The sequence below is a fragment of the Bos grunniens genome, chromosome 9 (genome assembly GCF_055505025.1).
Source record: "Bos grunniens cultivar Pamir isolate PY7600 chromosome 9, Bosgru_T2T1.0, whole genome shotgun sequence".
NCBI classification, from domain to species: Eukaryota; Metazoa; Chordata; class Mammalia; order Artiodactyla; family Bovidae; genus Bos; species Bos grunniens.
The window spans coordinates 15,997,709-16,018,698 of NC_141173.1; the positions used below are offsets into that span (position 1 = coordinate 15,997,709).

General features: G+C 38.6%; 1 protein-coding gene across 4 annotated transcripts in view; it reads right to left on the reverse strand.

Annotated features, from left to right (window-relative positions):
- FILIP1 (filamin A interacting protein 1) overlaps positions 1 to 20,990 on the reverse strand; it is a 221,638-nt gene that overhangs the window by 188,070 nt on the left and 12,578 nt on the right. For 2 of the 4 annotated variants that reach the window (XM_086316833.1, XM_086316830.1), the window contains exon 2: positions 3,155 to 3,278. The exons of the other annotated variants lie outside the window; for them this stretch is intronic. The gene's annotated coding sequence lies outside the window, so the exon portion shown is untranslated. The remainder of the gene's footprint in view (positions 1 to 3,154; positions 3,279 to 20,990) is intronic. 4 annotated transcript variants of the gene reach the window in all.

Here is a 20,990-nt window from a genome sequence, read left to right on the forward strand (position 1 = left end):
TAGTGAAAAATTCAAAGCAACCTAAATATTCATGACAAGAGGAATGTCTAAATAAATAATTGTGCACCCTTTCTGTGGAACATCATGCTGTAACTTTCTAAAAATGAGGTGGACCTGTAAGTACTGACATGAAAAACTGTCTAAGTCATATTATTAAGTGAAATAATGGAGCCATCATTTATGTTAAAATACATATGCACACAGATAGGGGCAACCCCATGGAGAAAAATCTAGAAGCATTGTTAATGGTGACTGTTTCAAGGGAGAGGGCTAAGACAGCGGGCATTGGAGAAGGGACTAATCAGAGGTACTTTCGTTTGATCTATTAAGTTCTGATTTTTAACAAGGAGAATCTACTACTGAGGAAATTTTAAATGGTTTTTAATGTGCAATCTATTTTTAACATGCGTCACAAATGTGGAAGTGATGAAGTTATAATAAACTGTAAACTAAGTTGCTTTAAACCAGTGAAATGAATGGAACAACAGTCATTAAAATCTAGGCTATTTCTTTCTTTATTTAAGCTTTCTTCCTTTTATTCACAGTACTAGAGCATCCAAAGAAACCTCATGTCACACCATATTCTTCACCCTCTGGTCTTAAAAAAAATGAAAAGTCATCTTGGGTGGGGCTTTATTTTTTGTGGCTGTTTTCGGGATGAGGTTTGAATTACCCACCCAGGATGCTGTGACGAAAGCGCTCTTTCATTTCTAATATTCTTCCTCTGGAAGCAAGAGTCATCCTCTCAATGCAATTATAACATGTGAATGTTAATTTAACAGAATAGGCCTTCTCAAGTCTTACTTTAATACACATTGGGAGAAAAATTTTGTAATTTAAGAATGACTTGTTTTTTTAGAACTCTGACTCTCACATTTACTGTTTTTGATAGGATGTTTTAAAAAAACGGGTTGAATTTGGCTTTTAGTATGAAATGTAAAACCATGAAGGCCAAACATACAAACATTTATTTCTTGATAACCACAAGTGGCCTATGATTAAGACAGAACCTGATAATTTAAGGAAAATTAACTTGTCTAAAGTGAGAACAGAGAATAATTCATGAATGTACTCATTTTTCTTTCTCCTTCCCCATTAGTCTACATTGGTCTTTAGCTCTGACATGTAAACCAGTGGGAAAACATTAACTCTGGTCAATGGACTGAATGGATTTATTTAAGAAGAAATATTTAAAGAACTAAAAGCATCAAATTATCTCCACAACACATATATTGGTCACAGAGACAAAATATAAAATACATCATAAATCTTACTTCTTCCAAAAACCTCATCTCAAGCCCCATAGATATTGAAAGAAACAGCACATACCCAAATTTCAAAGTGTCTTAGCCACATTTTTACCTTTCTTTTCCCATCACTTATTTCAATATTTTCTTACCTTTTTAACTAACATCTATATCCTACAGGGAAGACTGTGGGCAACAGCAGAGCTTTGGGCCTTTTCGATCAGTAGAGTCTGGATTCGAAATCAGGTATTTCTAATTTCAATCAGGTATTTCTATTTTCAAAATGACTAAATATGAGAAGATTATGTGCTGATGTTGCTTTTAACTTAATAGAAGACCCCTGAGGAAGGACGTATCTGAATTTGCTTTGCTGTCTCCAAAGTGCCTATTTATGATACAACATTGTAGGTCCTAAAAATATGTGACAAGTAAATGAATAATGAAAGCAAAATTCAAATTAAAATTTCTAAATATTCAATGGAATTTTAAGAAAAGGAAACTACAGTAATAGAAAAGTAATAAGTAGGAAGTTAATTTTTAAAAAATTAAAATGAAAGCACTGAGTTTATTATTAACTATTACATTTAAAGGAAAATAATGGAGCCTCTCCTGAAAGCCATTTCTATTTATAATAATCAATAGCCAAATATGATATAGGTGGAAATTGAATGTTAGGAATTTTCCCTGCCTTCATACAACAGTTTCTCAGAGAAATTTTAATCACCACAACAGCCTCCAAATGGGAAGTTGACTTATTCAAAAAGATCTCAACAAGGACAAGCAAAGGGTTTATGGTCCTTTAACTTCTTTTATATAAGTTAAAACACAGGAATTGAGGAACTTGAAGACTGCTGTGCAGAGTAGGGCATCTGGAGGTTCCCCTGTGATAGCACCAATCTTCCTGGTCTTCAACCTCTACAAACGTACGTACCCCGCTCTACTGAGGTCATTTAAGATGCTTCCTGTTGCTATTTCTAAAGATGTTTTATGTCCTCTTGCCTTCACTCCCTTTCCTGGGGGCTGTAATCTTTAATTAGAAAAGGTAGGAAAATATTGGAATAATTGTAGAGAAAAGTAAAAATACTACCCAGACTGAACTTAGCAACGTGCTGTTTCTTCCAATCTCTATGTTTCAGAAACTTAGAACAGTCCCTGCCTCTGTGCATAGATAATTGACGACAACCCCAGCATGTTTCTCTGAGTTTATAAAGACGAGGCGAATGGAAGGTCAGCTTTTCAGGTAGCCCTGGTCAACAGGCCCAAGCCCCAAGCGTGCCCAAGATACATTTCTGCAGTTACTACATTTATAACTATACTGGTTTCTATTTAAAATCATATAATGCTAAATGACAAGTCAAAAAAAAAATACCGTCTTGGAGAATATATCTGTTCTTTCTTCCAAATTCAGTAAAATACTCACTAAGAGCTATTTCAATCTTTCTTTTTTTAAAAATGTGTTCTTAAGACATTTTCATGCCCATCGTATTACTTATTAAAGAATTTCACCCGATTTACTTAGTGAACATTTGGAATGATTAGACATATTTACATTCACATAGAGATTTTAATTTCAAAAACCTATTTATTGTTGAAATACTACAGGCACTGCAAGGAAGCTTACCAGTTTGATACTGGAAGAACTAGTTTGTAGTTAATTTTAACAAAATGTCTTTTTCTCATTAGGCCCCAAATAAAATTTTCTGGCAAAGTATATTTTGTGTTCCTCTGGGGCTGTGGTAACAGCTTAATTTTATATGATCCCTATATATGTCAAAGTGGGTAGAAATGTCTTACCATTTCTATATTTAACAAAAGATAAAACATAAATATCCTGGAGGTGGTGAAAGCTAAACACTGCTCTTGAAAAAAAAAACAAAACATAATATGTTATAATTAACCAAACTTACCAACTGAGAGAAAAATTCAGCTGATTGCTATGGTAATTTTCAAGTGTTGACATATATCCAGAGTCCATCATTCTGAAATGGTTGAGGGACAGTTGGCCACATTTTTGTTCACAAAATGAAAATACTGTGGAGCAGAAAAGAACTCCTTAAGGTAGGACAGTTCAAGTCAGAGCATTAGCCATGTGACACAGTTTATAGGCAATAAGCCCACTTTTCACTGACAGATGGAAATAGGTTCATTTACTTCACAGGAATACTAAGATCGTGCATGTGCATGCTAAGTCGCTTCAGTCGTGTCCGATTCATTGCAATCCTATGGACTGTAGCCCTCTGGGCTTCTCTGTCCATGGGATTCTCCAGGCAAGAATACTGGAGTGGGTTGCCATGCCCTCCTCCAGGGGCTCTTCCTGACCCAGGGATTTAACCAGCATTACATTGGTAGGCAGATTCTTTACCTCTGAGCAACCAGTCCATACTAAGTTCAATAACTAACAAATAGAAAACACTGGAAAAGTTAATATATTTTAGTGAATTTCTTTTCTGTCGTTTCTAGGGGTAAGCTTGGTGAGAATCCATAATATTCCAAAATACTCAATTTTTAAACCACTTGCAGCATAAGCAGCTGAATTATATCCTGTGTTTACTGAATATCCACTCCATGTAGTCTAGCCACATGTCAAGTTTGTAAGGGAAAACAAATGAGATACATCTCTGCCTTCAAGAACTTCCAATTAAATGGGATATAAAACAACAAGGTGAAAATGAGCAAACAAACAAGAAGGTTATAAAATCAAATACAAAATGGAAAATAATTACTTGCCAGAATGTATAGACCAGATGAAAAGTGCCATGAAGGAACAAAGGTAAGGAATCAGAAAGTCCTATTTATTACAAGGAAAGTGTGAGGTGTAAGTTTTTTGCGGGTTTTTTTTTTTTTTTTTTGTAGGTTTCTTTTTTTTTAACTGAAGTATAGTTGATTTACAATGTTGTGCTGATCTCTGCTGTACAGCAGTGACTCAGTTATACACATATATACCATAAAAAAGAATGAAATAATGCCATTTGCAGCAACAGGGATGCAACTAGAGATTATCTTACTAAGTGAAGTAACTCAGAGAAAGACAAATACCATATGAAAATCAGCTTTTGGTTTGGGTTTTTAAATAGACTTTGAAAGACGAACAACATTTAAAGAGATACTGTATGTATGACTGAGTCCCCTCACTGTTCAACTGAAACTATCACAACACTGTTAATCAGCTACACCCCAATATAAAATAAAAGTTTAAAATAAACAAATAAAGAGATACAAACACCAAAGGATTTAAGTAAGATGTTCACCAAGACTGGTGCTTGCTAGTAAAATGGCACTTTACCTCACAAGCAAATCTCTTGTTCTGCCAAGGTCCCACTGGAAGCTAAGTTAGAACTAGTCATATTTAGGATTTGACAAATATTACTGTTGGAATATGACAGAATGTTCTGGTTAAATTTATTAGATGATAGAACTCAACTGAAAGAAAAGAAATGGCCTACACTATTCTGTTTCATGAAGATTTTAACACCAACTGAGTTCAGATCAGCTAAAGAAATGAGCTTTCTCAACCAGAGGCAATTTCATCTCTCAAAGGTTATTTCTTTTAAGATCTGAAGACATTTTTGGTTGTCACAACTTAGAGTGGGAAGTGCTACTGGTATATTGTGGGTAAAAACCAAGGATACACAAACATCCTACAACATACACGACAAACCTCCACTACAAAGAACTATCCAACATATGTATCCCTATGGCTGATTCATGTTGTTTGGCAGAAACCAACAAAATTCTGTAAAGCAATTATTCTCCAATTAAAAAATAACTAAATTTTTTTAAAAAGGAAAAAAAGATTTATCCAACACAAAATGTCCATTGCTTTGAGGTTGAGACACACTGAGCTAGACCACAAGGGCAATCAGTGGGGAGATGTCCTATCACAGTTTATGCAACAAAACAGGCTGGATGAAGATAAAGAAAAAAAATGTTACAGTTATGAAGGATAGAAAAATGTGGAAATCCAAACTTAAGGTACAGTCTTCTTGTGTCATTAAAGTTATAACGCCGGTGTCAATGACTTTGGAGGGGCATTAAAAAAATGTTTCATGATGCAAGAATGTATAGTGGGGAAAAGACGGCCTCTTTAAAAAATGATGTTGGAAAACCTGGATAGCTACGTGCAAAAGAATGAAACTGGACCACTTTCTTATCAGATCAGATCAGATTAGATCAGTCGCTCAGTCGTGTCCGACTCTTTGAGACCCCATGAATCACAGCACGCCAGGCCTCCCTGTCCATCACCAGCTCCCGGAGTTCACTCAGACTCACGTCCATCGAGTCAGTGATGCCATCCAGCCATCTCATCCTCTGTTGTCCCCTTCTCCTCCTGCCCCCAATCCCTCCCAGCATCAGAGTCTTTTCCAATGAGTCAACTCTTTGCATGAGGTGGCCAAGTACTGGAGTTTCAGCTTTAGCATCATTCCTTCCAAAGAAATCCCAGGGCTGATCTCCTTCAGAATGGACTGGTTGGATCTCCTTGCAGTCCAAGGGACTCTCAAGAGTCTTCTCCAACACCACAGTTCCAAAGCATCAATTCTTTGGCGCTCAGCCTTCTTCACAGTCCAACTCTCACATCCATACATGACCACTGGAAAAATCATAGCCTTGACTAGACGAACCTTTGTTGGCAAAGTACCATACCCCAAAATTAACTCAAAATGGATTAAAGACTTAATATAAGACCTGAAACCATAAACCTAGAAGACCTGAAACCATAAACATACAAGAAAGAGGCAGTGCCATTTATTGACGAGGCTGTATTTGCCCCATTGTATATTCTTGCCTTCACTGTCAAAAATAAGGTACCCATAGGTGCATGGGTTTATTTCTGGGCTTTCTATCTATATTTCTGTTTTGGTGCCAGTACCATACCGTCTTGATGACTGTAGCTTTGTAGTGTAATCTGAAGTCAGAAAAGTGGATTCCTCCAGCTCCATTCTTTCTCAAGACTACTTTGGCTATTCAGGGTCTTTTGTGTTTCCATGTGAATTCTGAATTTTTTGTTCCAGTTCTGTGAAAAATGCCATTGATAATTTGATAGGGATCACATTGAATCTGTAAATTGCATTTGGTGGTATAGTCATTTTCACAACATTGATTTTTCCTAACCAGGAACATGGAATATCTCTCCATCTGTTTATGTCATCTTTGATTTCTTTCATGAGTGCCTTATAATTTTCTATGTACAGTTCATTTCCTTAGTTAAGCTTATTCTTAGATATTTCTTTTTGTTGCAATGGTGAATGGGATTGATTCCTTAATTTCTCTTTCTGATTTTTCATTGTTAGTATATAAAAATGCAAGTGATTTCTGTGTATTGATTTTGTATCCTGCAACTTTGTTAAATTCACTGATTAGCTCTAGTAATTTTCTGATACTGTCTTTAGGGTTTTCTATGTAGAGTATCATGTCATCCTCAAACATTGAGAGCTTTACTTCTTCTTTTCCAATCTGGATTCCTTTCTTTTTCTTCTCTGATTGCTGTAACTAGGACTTCCAGAACTCTGTTCAATAATAGTGGTGAAAATGGACACCCTTGTCTTGTTCCTGATCTTAGAGGGAATGCTTTCAGTTTTTCATCATTGAGAATAATGCTTGCTGTAGACTTGTTGTATATGACCTTTACTATGTTGAGGTGGGTTCCTACTATGCCATTTTTTGAAGAGTTTTCATCATAAATGGGTACTGAATTTTGTCAAAGGCTTTTTCTGCAAATATTGAGACTATCATATGGTTTTTAATCTTTCAATTTGTTAATATGGTATATCACATTGATTGATTTGTGTATATTGAAGAATTCTTGCATCCCTGGAATAATCCAAACTTGTTCATGGTGTATGAGCTTTCTGTTGTGTTGCTGAATTCTGTTTGCTAAAATTTTGTTGAGGATTTTTGCATATATGTTCATTAGTGATATTGGCCTATAATTTTCTTTTTTTGTGTTGTCTTTGTCTGGTTTTGGTATCAGGGTGATGGTGGCCTCGTAGAATGAGTTTGGGAATGTTCCTTCCTCTGCAATTTAGTGAAAGAGTTTTAGAAAGATAGGCATTAGCTCCTCTCTAAATGTTTGGTAGAATTCTCCTGTGAAGTCATCTGGTCCTGGGCTTTTGTTTTTTGGGGAGATTTTTGATGACAGCTTCAATTTCAGTGCTTGTAATTGGGTTATTCATAATTTCTACTTCTTCCTGGTTCAGTCTTGGAAGACAGAACTTTTCTAAGAATCTGTCCATTTCTTCCAGGTTATCCGTTTTACTGCCACATAGTTGTTCATAACAGTCTCTTATAATCCTTTGTATTTCTGCATTGACTGTTGCAACCTCTCCTTTTTCATTTCTAATTTTGTTGATTTGATTCTTCTCTCTTTTTTTCTTGATGAGTCTGGCTAAAGTTTTGTCAATTTTGTGTATCTTCTCAAAGAACAGCTTTTAGTTTTATTAATTTCTACTATTGCTTCTTTCATTTCTTTTTCATTTATTTCTGCTCAGATCTTTATGATTTCTTTCCTTGTACTAATTTTGGGGGGTTTTGTTCTTCTTTTTCCAGTTGCTTCCGGTGTAAAATTAGGCTGTCTATTCGAAGTTTTTCTTGTTTCTTGAGGCAGGATTGTGTTGCCATAAACTTTCCTCTTAGAACTGCTTTTGCTGCATCCCATAGGTTTTGAGTTGTTATGTTTTCATTGTCATTTCTTTCTAGAAATTTTTTGATTTCCCTTTTTGATTTCCTCAGTAACCTGTTGATTATTTAGAAACATGTTGTTTAATCTCCACGTTTGTGTTTCTTACAGTTTTTTTTCTTGTAATTGATACCTAGTCTCATAACATTGTGGTTGGAGAAGATCCTTGATCTGATTTCAATTTTCTTAAATTTATTGAGGTTTGATTTGTGACCTAAGATGTGGTCTCTCCTGGAGAATGTTCCATGTGCACTTGAGAAGAAGGTGTATTCTTCTGCATTGGATGGAATGTCCTGAAGATATCAATGAGATCCATATCATCTAAAGTATCATTTAAGACTTGTGTTTCCTTATTAATTTTCTGTTTTGATGATCTGTCCATTGGTGTGAGTGGGGTTTTAAAGTCTCCTACTATTACTGTGTTACAGTAAATTTCTCCTTTTATGTCTGTTAATGTTTGTCTTATGTATTGAGGTGCTCCAATGTTGGGTGCATAGATATTTACAATTGTTATGTCTTCCTCTTGGATTGATCCCTTGATCATTATGTAGTGTCCTTCCTTATCTTTTGTAATCTTTTTTATTTTAAGGTCTATTTTGTCTGATTTGAGGATTGCTACACCAGCTTTCTTTTGCTTCCCATCTGCATGGAATATATTTTTCCATCCTCTCACTTTCAGTCTATATGTGTCTTTAGGCCTGAAGTGGATTTCTTGTAGACAACATATATGTGGGTCTTGTTTTTGTATCCATTCAGCAAATCTGTGTCTTTCGGTTGGAGCATTTAATCCATTTACATTTAAAGTAATTATTGATATATATATATCAATAATTACTTTAATATTACTTTAATAGGAATATATATATGTATATATTCCTATTGGCATTTTCTTAATTGTTTGGGGTTGATTTTGTAGATCTTTTTTCTTCTCTTGTATTTCTTGACAATATAAGTCCCCAACATTTGTTGTAAAGCTGGTTTAGTGGTACTGAATTCTCTTAACTTTTGCTTGTCCGAAAAGCTTTTTATTTCTCCATCAGTTTTGAATGAGATCTTTGCCAGGTATAATAATCTTGGTTGTAGATTTTTTCCTTTCAGTACTTTAAATATATCCTGCCATTTCCTTCTGGCCTGCAGAGTTTCTGCTGAAAGATCAGCTTTTAAGCATATGGTGTTTCCCTTGTATGTTACTTGCTGCATCTCCCTTGCTACTTTTAATATTCTTTCTTTGTGTTTAGTCTTTGTTAGTTTGATTACTATGTGTCTTGGCATGTTTCTCATTGGGTTTATCCTGTATAGGACTCTTTGTGCCTTTTGGACTTGATTGACTATTTCCTCTTCCATGTTGGAGAAATTTTCAACTATAACCTCTTCAAAAATTTTCTCATAACCTTTCTTTTTCTCTTCTTCTTCTGGGACCCCTATAATTCAAATGTTGGTGCATTTGATTTTGTCCCAGAGGTCTCTAAGACTATCCTCAGTTCTTTTCATTCTTTTTATTTTATTCTGCTCTTCAGAAGTTATTTCCACCATTTTATCTTCCAGCTCACTGATTCATTCTTCTACTTCAGATATTCTGCTATTGATTCCTTCTAGAGTATTTCTAATTTCAGTAATTGTGTTGTTTGTATGTTTATTCTTTAATTCTTCTAGGTCTTTGTTAATTGATTCTTGCATTTTCTCCATTTTGTTTTCAAGGTTTTTGATCATCTTTACTATCATTATTCTGAATTCTTTTTCAGGTGGTTTGCCTATTTCCTCTTCATTTATTTGGACTTCTGCATTTCTAGTTTGTTCCTTCATTTGTGTAGTACTTCTCTGCCTTTTCATTATTCTTTTTTAACTTATTATGTTTGAGGTCTCCTTTTCCTAGGCTTCAAAGTTGAATTCTTTCTTCCTTTTGGTTTCCGCCCTCCTAAGATTGGTCCAGTGGTTTGTGTAAGCTTCATATAGGGTGAGATTCATGCTGATTTTTGTTTGTTTGTTTTTCCTCTGATGGGCAAGGCTGAGTGATGTGGCGATCCTGTCTGCTGATGACTGGGTTTGTATTTTTGTTTTGTTTGTTGTTTAGATGAGGCATCCTGCACAGGGTGCTACTGGTGGTTGGGTGATGCTTAGTCTTGTATTCAAGTGGTTTCCTTTGCGTGAGTTCTCACTATTTGATACTCCCTAGGGTTAGTTCTCTGGTAGTCTAGGCTCCTGGAGTCAGTTCTCCCACTCCAAAGGCTCAGGGCTTGATCTCTGGTCAGGAATGAAGATTCCACAAGTGGTTTGTTACAGCATTAAGTGAGATTAAAACAAATATCCCAAAACAAGTAACAAAAAATGAACCCCAGACAAATGGCAGTTATAAAATCAGGCAAATAATAATTAAAATAATGGAATATACACATATACATACACACCCATGAACAAAATCAAAACAGTCCAACAAAAATAAAGTACAGTTGATTGACCCAGAGAACAAAGGAAATAAAAAATTATATTTACCAGTTAAGAACAAAACTAACTGAAGCACAAACTGGAAAACAAAACCAAAGCAAGGTGCCAAGTGGGAAATAAGGCAATGAAAACAAAGCTAACAAATATGTTGAAAGGAAAGGAAAGAAAAATAGTTATCAAAGTTAAGCAGAGGTAGATAAAGAAGATTTATACACATTAAAGATTAACTGCAAGGGGAAAAGAACAGTGGGAAAAGCAAACAGAGGAATATATGTAGAAAAACAATAATAGGCTTTAAAAATTAAAATTTAAAAAAAAAGAGAGAAAAGAAAAAAAATGGAAAACTCCACAGAACTGCAAAAGCCCAATGTAGAGGCAGAGGTTTATAACAACAATAAAAAATGTGACTGAGAAAGAAAAGAAAGAAAAAAGCTCAAAAGCTTAATTAGATTTCACAGTGCCAATAAAACTGACAACTACAACAGAGTGAGGTTGGGGGGGGAGTAAAAAGGAAAAAAAGTCCAAAAGAATCTATAGAACAAGTGAAAATATCAGAATAATAAATGTTTTTCTTGGGTCACTGCTGTCAGAGTCCTCTCCCTCACTGGGAGTCACAGTCCACCTCACCTCCCTAGGATGCCCTCCAACACTGTGCTGATCTCTGGACCTTCTGTGGGGGCAGTTCAGATTCTAATCTGGTCCTACTCATGTGTGTTCTTGCTTCCAATATCCACAGCCATCAGAACTAGAGGGCTTTCTTATGTGGGAGCTCTCAATGACCTTTTATATATTCCATAGACATGAGTCTGCCTAGTTGATCATGTGGATTTAATCTGCAGCTGGTGGAAAGGTTTTGGGTCTTCTTCCTGGGCCACAATGCCCCTGGATTTCAATTGTGGTTTTCTTTCTACCTCTGCATGTGGGTCATCCACTGCGGTTTGCTCCTGAGGCTGCCCTGGAGAACGTGGGTTTGCCCCTGTGAGGGCCAGTTGTGGAGGTGGTGCAGCTGCTTGGGTCACAGGGGTTCTGGTAGCACCAGGTACTCAGGGGACTTGGCAGCTAGGGCAGCAGGGTATGGCAACTAGAAGGGTATTGTGCTCTAGAAGGGTATGGCAACCAGTATTGGCCAATATGCTGCAGTATTCTTGCCTGGAGAGCCCTCCGTCCCTGACAGAGAAGCCTGGCAGGCCACAGTCTACAGGGTCACAAAGAGTTGAACACTACCAATGCGACCCTGTGTGCATAGATGCAAGACTCTTTTTGCCTGTCGCAGCTCTGCCCCAGTGAGAATTGAGCATGAAGGTGGCACAGCTGCTGGCTTGCGGGAACCCTGGCAGAGTCAAGTGTGCTGGGACACAGACTGCCTCCACCGCAGGAGTTATGGCCCTATCAGGGTCTTTTTCTGAGCCTCCTATAGCTGGCGATCAGAAGGTCTCTTTGGCCAGTCTTTCTCCATAGCTCTGCTGGTTCAGGCACATAGAGGGGCCCCCCTGACTGGAGTCCTACTCTGTAATTTGGCACATCAGGCACTTAAAGGGGCACCCTGGGTGGGGTCCTACTCTATAGTGCCTCAGGTGTTTGATGGGCCAACCTCTCTATTCTTCATCTGTGGATGCTGGCATGTTGGGGGAGAGAGAGGCTATGGTGATGGCTCCACCCACTATGCGTGACTCAGCTGTATCGCCTTGCTTCCATGGCTGCCTGGCTTTCCTCCACAGGTATTTCCCACCACGATCTCCTCCTCCACATCCCCTCAATCTGTCTCTCCACAGTAAACAGAAACCCTTGCCCTGGGATTGCTCCACAACCACTAAACCCCAGGTCCTAGCTGCTGTGCCTTCCAGGGAACCTGTACCCCTGTCTGGGGTATGTATGGCTGCAGCAGAGACTGATTCTCATTCTATTTAGGCTGCCACAGATCAGCTGTTTCACTCTCAGCCTTAAATGTTTCTCCTCTGACTCAGACAGTTGCCCCGCTGTGGGGATCGGACCCCTGCTTCAGTTCCCCCACCTGCCGAGGGCAGGTCCGGTCCTACTAAAGCTCCTGTTTTCCCCCTAGTTCCTTCATCCTACTGAGTTTTGTGTGGTTCTATATATTCTATTTCCACTGGTCAGGGATTCCTGTCCACTCCCTGCTGGTGTTCTGCATGCACTTCTGTGCCTGGAGGTGTATTCCTGAATAATCTGTGGAGAGAGATGCACTCCACGTCCACCTACTCCTCTGCCATCTTTTTCTCTCCCTCCCTCATGCACTCTTGTTGGGAATGTAAATTGGTGCAACCACTATGGAAAACTGTATGGAGTTTCCTCAAAAAATTGAAAATAGAGCTACCATATGATCTAGTAATTTCACTTCTAGGTATCTAACTAAAGAAGATGAAAACACTAATTCTATAAGATCTGAGTCCCTATGTTCACTGAAACATTATTTATAATGACCAAGGTATGGCAACAACTTAAGTGTCCATTGATAGATGAATGGATAAAGATGTGATATATGTATGTGCATATATAGATGCATGCTTACTGTAGAAATTTTTAAGTCATATATTTATCCAGAGATGATCATTGCTAACACTTGGAATGTAGTCTTCTAATTTTTCCAATAGAATCTTAAAGTAGATATTTTTGTAATATATTTTTTTATTAAATAGTCACTTTTTCAAATTTGATGTAAGAACAACTCAAATTCATTCTTTTCCTGATTAAGAAGACTCTGCTATTAAAGATATATGTTTGCCTCTAAGTTTTCACTACAATAAAAAGGCTGCACTCATATAGCTGTTATTCATTAAATGCCTGCAGTTAAGAACCCATGCTGTATTTAAAGCCACTTCTCACTCCCCCAAGTGGTTATCATATGGCAACTAGATCCAACAATCTTTGCCTTCCAGCATAGTCCATGCATGCAAACAGAGGGACGGAAGTAGGATCTCTCTGCTGTAACTTGGTACCCCTGAGCTCCGTTTCCTCCCAGGCAGCGTTTCCTGGGGAGGTCTGCAGTTAACATGGAGGCAGTGGGTGAGCTGTCCACTTGGTTCCCCAGAGGAGGCACAGAGCTTCCATGAGACTAATCTATTCATTAGCTATTTTAAGAAGATAATATCAGACCAAAGTTTAATTGACCTCCTTTTTATAGTGAGTGCAATTAAAAGTTTCCTATAAAATGGATCTCAAGTATAAATCAACTTTATTTGAACTGTAAGTCACACACAGTCTAGGCTGGTCAGTTGTTCTAGGCTGGTAGCATAGTTCTAGATAAGCAGGTAAGGATTTGATGTCACCAAATGTGGTTAGCCTTCCACGAAGAAAATTTTATTTTATAACCTGAACTAATCACAAGGAGAATCTGACGTAAAGCAATGGGTGGCTCAGTGCTAACTCAATTCCTCTCCTGAAATTGCCTTATACTTCTTGTTGTATTTGTGGTGGCCTGACATTGCCCACCACCCCATGATTCTCTACACAGGATTACCCAGCACATGGTAATAATATAATCCAGTATTACATTATTATGTCACATATAATATTAATACAGTATTAAAATAATAAGAATATTTTCTGTGGTTTAACAAGGTAAAATGGCTTTGAATATTGCTTATTTTTTGATTCTGATATCTTCCATAGGGAATTCTGTGTACAAATCAACCCTATCAAATATCAGAAAAATCCATGAGAGAAAAAAATTATTTCATGGGCTTACACCTTGGTTTTCTAAAATATAAGGTAAGCCCTTATGTTTTCAGTTCAGTTCAGTTCAGTTCAGTCGATCAGTCGTGTCTGACTCTTTGCGACCCCATGAATCGCAGCACGCCAGGCCTCTCTGTCCATTACCAAGTCCCGGAGTTCACTCAAACTCATGTCCATTAAGTCGGTGATGTCATCCAGCCATCTCATCCTCTGTTGTCCCCTTCTCCTCCTGCCCCCAATCCCTCCCAGCATCAGAGTCTTTTCCAATGAGTCAGCTCTTCACATGAGGTGGCCAAAGTATTGGAGTTTCAGCTTGAGCATCATTCCTTCCAAAGAACATCCGGGACTGATCTCCTTTAGAATGGACTGGTTGTATAACTCTCTTTTTAAATAAAGCACTCATGAAAAATTTCTGGAATTTATTTGAGGATTTTACATAACCAAGATTCTGACCCTTTCTTGGTATATTAAACACCCTTTACAATCATTGTACTTATACCATGTTCTTCTAATCTGTTAATGGAGTAGACACTATTCCCCCTTAAGTCACCAAATTCCAGAATAGAAAAACAAACATTAGAAACTGAGAGGAGAGTCAAGTCAGACCGTCTCCTTGTTCCCAAGCATCTAGTCTGACCTCCCACATAGAGTGGTAATTTGTGCTTCAATCTCTGCTCTGTTGCACCACAATCTAGCAGAAATGGCAGTTCCCGGTTCCAAGATGGATATTTCTCAGGGAATGAATGGGAATGGAAAACAAATCTTGAGGTTGAAGGTTAATTATCGACAAAAATTATCCTTTGGCAATAACAACTTTCTCTGTAATATTAACAGAAGTGTCTTATGTAGTTTTGATGTATATTAATCTTGAAAGATGTTCTAAGACTGGCTGAAGCAGAAGAAATGACAGAAAGAGGGTTCTGAAAAGAAAATAAAGAGGAATGAATGAAGAATAAGCCCAGAGAGCATGGGAAATTGAAGGAGAGGACAGAAGTCATACATATCAGGGTCTGAATCCAGATGGGGAGGGAAGAAAGAGGAAACAGAACTCCCACAATCAGAGTGTAAATATGAAAGGGAGGGTATGAGGGATGATAAAGAAGCAAAGATGTGACTTCTCTGATGGTCCAATGGTTAAGACTCCTTGCTTCCAATGCAGGGGATGCAGGTTCCACCCCTGGTGGGGAAACTAAGATCGCACATGCCACACGGCGAGGCCACACACACACACAAAAAAAAGCAGCAGCAAAGAGATGAGCATGTCTTTGTATTGGCTGTTTAAAGAAAGTGGGCTTCCCTGGTAGCTCAGATGGTAAAGGATGGTAAAGCAGGGTCTCCTGCTATGAGGAGACCCAGGTTCAATCCCTGGGTCAGGAAGATCCCCTGAAGGAAATGGCAACCCGTTCCAGTACTCTTGCCTGGACCATTCCATGGATGGAGGAGCCTGATGGTCTACAGTCCATGGGGTCACAAAGAATCAGACATGACTGAACAACTTCACTTTCAAAGAAAGGAGGGCTACAAAAGGAGAAGTGAGGAATTCGTTGAATAATGCATTGCTAGTTAAATCACCAAATAGAAGTTGGAGATTCCGCATAATTGTGCTATTATTCTCACTTACATTCTAATTAACAGAATTATATATAATGTGTAGGCTCACTTTATCTGGGGGTATGAGAGAAGTAAAGGGAACTCATTCACTTGTACCCAATGTACGAAAAAGAACACTCGGAAGGACCGCCATAGAAACAAAGCACCGCTCTCGTCTCAGCACATCTGTTATAGGACCGAACGACACAAGACGGTGTGAGATGCTTACCGCCTACCTTTACTCTGGGAAATCTTTCAGAAGTGGCTTTTTCCAAAAAAGGACTTCCCCAGAACAAAGCACAACAATATTAGCACAGAAGGTCTGGGTGTGGTTTTACTCACATCACTGCTCCCTTCGTGTTCACAAAATGTTTCTGCTCTCAGACCAGTGAGAAGTAGCTGAGCACCACAGGCACCAGGTAGCACCCTCACGAGACCCCTCACAGGATACATGCACACCACAAACCACTCTCCAGCTAGCTTCCCTCCATCCTCTGGAATAACAGACAGAACTGACGACGAGAGAGCTGTTGGTCTTCCAAAATGCCCAACATCTAGAGTGCCAGAGGCAGGATGAGACAGAAACCACGAACTCCTACCCAACAAGTATCTTGGGAATTAACCCAAGACCGATAATGTTCTGGCTTCCAGGAAGATAAGCAGCACAATGCTGTGGCTTATCTATGAATTCCTATATCCGAATTAACAAGCTATATGACTTTAGCTTCCCTGGTGGCTCAGATGGTAAAGAATCCCTGCAATGTGGGAGACCTGGGTTTGATCCCTTGGTTGGGAAGATACCCTGGAAGAGGGCATGGCAACCCACTCGAGTATTCCTGCCTGGAGAATCCCCATGGACAGAGGAGCCTGGCAGGCTACAGGCCATGGGGTCACAGAGAGTCGGACAAGACTGAGCAACTAAGAACAGCACATGACTTCAAGAAAGATCACCTTTCTGGTCTCAGTCTCCTCATTTCATAAAAAGCAGTCGAGTCAATCATCTCTTAGCATCCATCAGTATCTAAAAATATTATGGTAAACATTTTTTTCAGAGTAATTCGTGAGTTTAGCAGATTGCCGAAAACTTGAGCCTTAGTATCCTTTTCCTGGATCAGTTTAATCCTGTAATTCTAATGAGCTTAAGCAGTTTTATGTCATGATCAAAGGCAAGGATTCCTTACTCTCGCTCTCTGTTTGATCTACCTGCCTCTTGGTCCCCCCACTCTCATGATCCAGTCAGACGTGTCCATTTTGGATATTGGTTTCTGTTTTGATAATAACATTACTCAGGAAATACACAGCCATCAGGATGTTCTTGGCAATTCAGTGATTAGGCAGAATGGACTTCTGTGATTAGGTAGGCTTATTTCCACAATTCTAATCGAGTAAGATTCCTCCTAGGAAATCCTATCGAGCTACCGAGAATGAAGTATGTGGGCTTTTCTTTATAATAAGAGCCTCTAGGTCTGCCAAATTTTTAGAAGTCAGTAGGCAGTATTTGAGAACAACAGGAGGAAAAGAGAACAATGCATTCTCAAAAGCATCACATGTGTTTGGACTCCTATTTTTCAAAATGGAAATGGCCTTATTTTTTTTTTCTGATTATTAAGATTTTTACCACATATTGTCAAATTGCCTTTCAGGAAGCTCGCCCTAGTTGATTTTCCCATCAGCATTCCACAGTGGCGACTTCCTCACACCCTCACCAAACAGGTATCAGATTCTGTGTGTCTTTGTCAATCCGTTGGTGAAAACAATACTATTTCTTTTCATTTGAATTTTTAATTATCAGTGAGGTTAGTTTTCACACATTTATTACAAATTGTTTACTTATGCTGTTTGTCCATTTTTCTTTTGTTGTGTCTCTTTTGCTTTATTCGTGTAAAAGAGCTCTTTATACTAAGGATATTTGTTCTTAATTATTTTTGTTCATGAGGTGTTTTTTTTTCCTGCATAAAAGTTTTCACTCTGCTTTAAGGAATAAAATATTTTAGTCTTTTGCTTTACTGTTTTTTTTTGCCCTGTTTAGGAAGTTCTTTCTTACCTCATCTATATATATATATATTTTTTTTTTCAAGTATTTCACGCTCAATTGTAAATTTCTGGTGAATTTAAGTGCATTTTGGTATGTATTTTGGTAGAAAGGGTGACTTAGAGATTTCATTTTTTTCCAGTTATTTCAAATCCATTGACTGAAAAATCCAAATTTTCTTTTCTGATTTGAAATGTCTCTCCTTTCTAACACTAAACTCTTTATATACAGGTTTCTGGAGTTCTGACTGTTTTCCTTTGATCTCCTCATCTGATGTGAACTTATTCTGACACCACTACCAAAGTGTTTTTAATGAGTGTGGTTTCAAAATTCATTTTATTATGTGGTAAGGCAATGCTCCCAACTTGTACTTCAAAAATTTCCTGGCTATTCACACAAGATTCTTGCTCCAACAGCAGTTGGGCACTTGAAGTGAAGTGCTGAATATATGTAAGTATTTTTCAAAGTGCACAAACTTGTGAAAGCCCTAAAGCAAATAATTTTATAGGAAACATCCATCCCTTCCTTTTAGACTTATTAAGATTAGTCACTGCTATTTTTTTTCAACCGTGCAGTCTATAGGATCTTAGTTCTCAGACCAGAGATTGCACCCACACCCTCGGCAGTGAGAGCACAGTGTTCTAACCACTGGACTGCCAGGAGATTCCCATTAAGATTGGTCGCTGCTTTGAAAGAATGCTTGGGGTGTAGGTGGTGTTGGGCATCAAGAATTTTCTAGCCCACAAGATGCATATTTGGCTTGCATATTATGGCCACAACAGTTTTAAGTGTGATGAAAATGTGTGCATCCTCTTTATCACACTATTCTTAAAAACGTTAAAATTATCATATATGTGGAAAGAATGCAACTTATAAGCGCCCCACCATTCGTAAAGCTATGTGGACTTGTTGAAACAAATCAGTTATTGAGCCTTTCAGTCACATTCATTTCCTCTGCCTTCCCTTAGACCTTGTTTGTCAGTTCCTATCTTGCTTTCAGCCTCTAGGGTCCCCTTTCCTCACAGCGAGAGTCACTTTATCACCCCCATCTATGATCTCTGAGTCAGTTACTCACCACCCCAAACCAGGTGAGTGCTTCCACCATCCCCTTCACTCCTTAGTCATCTGGCATTGAAATTGCCATTGGTTTTACCTGGAACCCAGGTAGAGAGTAGAGACCATATGCTTTTCACCATTGTATGAAATCCCTAGCTCAGTCCCTGACACAGGCAAATTTCAGTAATATTTAGTGAGTGGGCGAACACTACAAACTAAATGTGACACAGGAGGGATACAAAGAGCTCTAGCCCAGGACTCTGGAATTTAACATCATCTTAATTGTTCCAACATTGCATTAGAGTCTCTAGGACTGCTCCTCCACGGTGATTCTGTCCCTGAACCCCACATTCCTGCTTTCCTCCCTGGTCCTGCGGAAAGGCTTGCCCCACCTGCCTACCAGCATACCCCATAACCTCAGGTTAGATCCTCAGGTGCCAGGTGTTAGCTTGAACTCCTTGTCATTTAATGCCACAGCATTTGGAGCCTGTGTACCTGTTCTTAGTTAGCTACGTGCGTAGGCTTTGTCTGATGGAGCCTAAGATATGTTCTTCATGTCTTAGAGTGGACTGTATGCCTCTCACTTCCGAATCAGTTGCTTTCATACGGCCCAAATCCTTTTAATTGCACACAATGCATGCTACACAACTCTTTGCGACCCCATGGACTGCATCCCTTCAGGTTCCTCTGTCCATGGCATTCTCCAGGCAAGAATAGGATCTCCTGGAGGAGGGCATGGCAACCCACTCCAGTACTTTTGCCTTGAGAATCCCATGAATGGAGAAGCCTGGAGGGCTGCAGTCCATGGGGTTGCACAGAGTTGGACATGACTGAGCTACTAAGCACACGAGTGCATGAGTGCAAAGTTACTTCAGTCGTGTCCAACTCTTTGCCACCCTGTGAGCCATAGAAGCCCGCCAGGCTGCTCCGTCCATGGGATTCTCCAGGCAGGAATACTGGAGTGTGTTGCCATCCCCTCCAGGGGATCTTTCCAACTCAGGGATGGAACTTGAATCTTTTATGTTTCCTGCATCAGCAGGTTGGTTCTTTACCACTAGCACCACTTGGGAAGCCCTGCCCCACAACTCCTATGAAACATCTGGGAACAGAAATCAGAATAACAATCCAGATATAAATCAAATTGTAAGATTTTTAACCATACATTCATACTATGTGGAAAAACAAGAGCTTTTTTTTCCCCTCTAATCTCTCTCTCAAAAGGACAAAATTTTTCACTTTCTGGGAAACCACAAGTCACTTTCATCTGGTTTTCCCCCTAGTCCTCGCCTCTTTTTGAGTTCAACATTTCACGTGTTCATTTTGGGGAGATTCCATTGCAATACATCATCAGGAACACATGTGTTCCGCTGGGACCTTATTCCCTGGAAGATGTGAATGGTGATGTAAATAACAGCATCATTGGAATTCGGAGTAAGTAGTGCAGGAAAGAAAGTTATGGTGAAATAAGGCAAAATCAGGCAACTATAATCAATATTTCCTCTTGGGGTAATGCAGAGAGTACTGATGCTGATAGAGAACTTCAGCGATATTCATCAGCTGGAGCTGTCAGCAGAACATTAATTAAATGGCAGCTGTTGCTTTACCACTTGTAGGGGAGGGGAGCAATGCTGACTCCAAAATAGATTTCCGAGGATGAGAACATTTCCAGCCAGTAAACCAAATAAGAGCCCGGTTCTGGGTTTTTGTTTTTTTTTTATGAGTTTTGCAGCACATGAGTGAAGAGATGAGGAACTATTCGACTTGCATTGATAGTTAGGTCTTATGCCACTACATTTAAAGTAAGAGTTCTAGTCGGCTGTTGGAAATACACACGTATCATGCTAATCACAGCTACAGAGTCTAGCTTCGCTTCCACTCAGTTAAGGATTCATTATTCTCTGATGCTCTAATGAACATTTAAGATGTCTGTTGATGTTTAACTTGTAAGAAAAACAATATGTGGCCATTAAAGGTTTAGAAGCAGAGAAATAAACGACGTTGGTCACAGATTGTTATTCTCATGTTTTTATAAAATTATGCTCCATCCAGTTACTGATCAAAACTGCTCAGTAATGTTTATTCCTCAATTCCATGATATTTAACAGATTTACCTTATTGAGTACTTGTTTTGTGCCACGTGCTAAAAAGAGTCCAAGTCATACCTGGATCTATTTATCACATTAGTGTTTTAAATTTACATGTAAATATTTATCATGGACTATTTTTAATAAATCTTTACTTTTTGTTGACTTGCTATTGC